Genomic DNA, 1,346 nt, shown 5'->3' on the forward strand with positions numbered 1-1,346 from the left:
TAATGAAATCGTTCAGGGAAATCCAATCCAAGCTTCAGGACAAATAACTCCCTGTTGTTGTTGTTGTTGTTGTTGTCGTCGTCGTCGTTGTCATGTGCCGTCAAGTCTGACCCAACACATAGCGACCCCTCCTTGTGTTTCCGAGGCAGTATCACTACGAAGTAGATTGCCCCATCTTCCTTCTGAGGAGTGGCTGGTGGGTTTGAACCGCCAGCCTCTGGTTAGCAGTCAAGTGCCTTAGGCACTAAGCTACCAGAGCTCCTATCTAGGTTTCTTAGTTGTAATTAAATCTTCTCACTTGCCTACTGCCTACCTTGCCCTAACCAAAAGTGAATTCCTTCCATCCTCCCCTAGCTCCATATTCTGGGGCTGCCCAGGGTACCCCTCGGTGTTTTCTCTATGCTCACACCATATAATTATGATACATAGCTGTGAACACACAGCACACCTCTCTTACATATCCTGTTTTCTAAACTCCACTGTGCAGTTCAGAAACAGGGATGTTGTTTGGGGAATGACAACACACACACAAAAAAAAAGGTTCATAAAGTCTGGTTTACTTTTTCTTATCTGTCAAAAGGGAAGAAAACGGAGAGAAAGTTCCGCTATACAGTGAAAGGGATTGGCTGAGCTTTGAGCAGTTCACCAGCAATGAGGGCTGTTTGCAGAGCTGAAGACCCAGAGAATAAAAAAGATTAGAACGGGAATTTACCCTACAAACGTACCTAGAGAACTGAGGGCTCTAACAGAAGCTCATCGCTGCATTGGTGTGCAAACGCGAACAGTGCAAAGACTGCCAGAGAGGTCCGTGCACCCCTGGGAAATACTTCCGAGACACAGTGTATTAGCGGAGGAGTGTCTGGGTGGAGAGCACGTTTGTAACTGACTGAAGCAAACAAGCTGAGATTTATTTTATCATGGTAAATTACAGAGGCCAGCTTTCTCCCCTTAGGGGGAAGAAAAGCTTCAGAAAACTCAGTTACGATTTTGGATTTTAAACCAACACAGTGTAACGGAGAACCTGAGAATCCACCACCTACCTACAGACACACAGCATCCCTGTTGCTAACACCAGTGATGACCTCCCTCCTCTCTGGAATATCACTGGAAGACATTCTGACACCAATGAGAATCTACAGGCAACTTCCACACACAACTGCTCCAGTTACAGATGCCAGTACGTAACTGCAGATTTCCAAGTCCTTAAAGGTCACACTTGTTTACTAACTGCTTTTTCCTAAACTTTGCCCTGATTAAGAAATAACAAATCAAACCAAACCAAAGTCACTGCCATCAAGTAGGACCCAACTCATAGCGACCCCTCCTTGGGTTTCCGAGGCAGTATC

General features: G+C 45.5%; 1 protein-coding gene across 1 annotated transcript in view; it reads right to left on the reverse strand.

The window, feature by feature from the left end:
- Positions 1-1,346, reverse strand: part of EXOC4 (exocyst complex component 4) — a 1,013,282-nt gene that overhangs the window by 499,294 nt on the left and 512,642 nt on the right. The window lies entirely within an intron of this gene.

Source organism: Orycteropus afer, unplaced genomic scaffold, assembly GCF_000298275.1.
Source record: "Orycteropus afer afer isolate SDZICR_OR568_19922 unplaced genomic scaffold, OryAfe1.0 scaffold00365, whole genome shotgun sequence".
In the NCBI taxonomy this organism is placed as follows: domain Eukaryota; kingdom Metazoa; phylum Chordata; class Mammalia; order Tubulidentata; family Orycteropodidae; genus Orycteropus; species Orycteropus afer.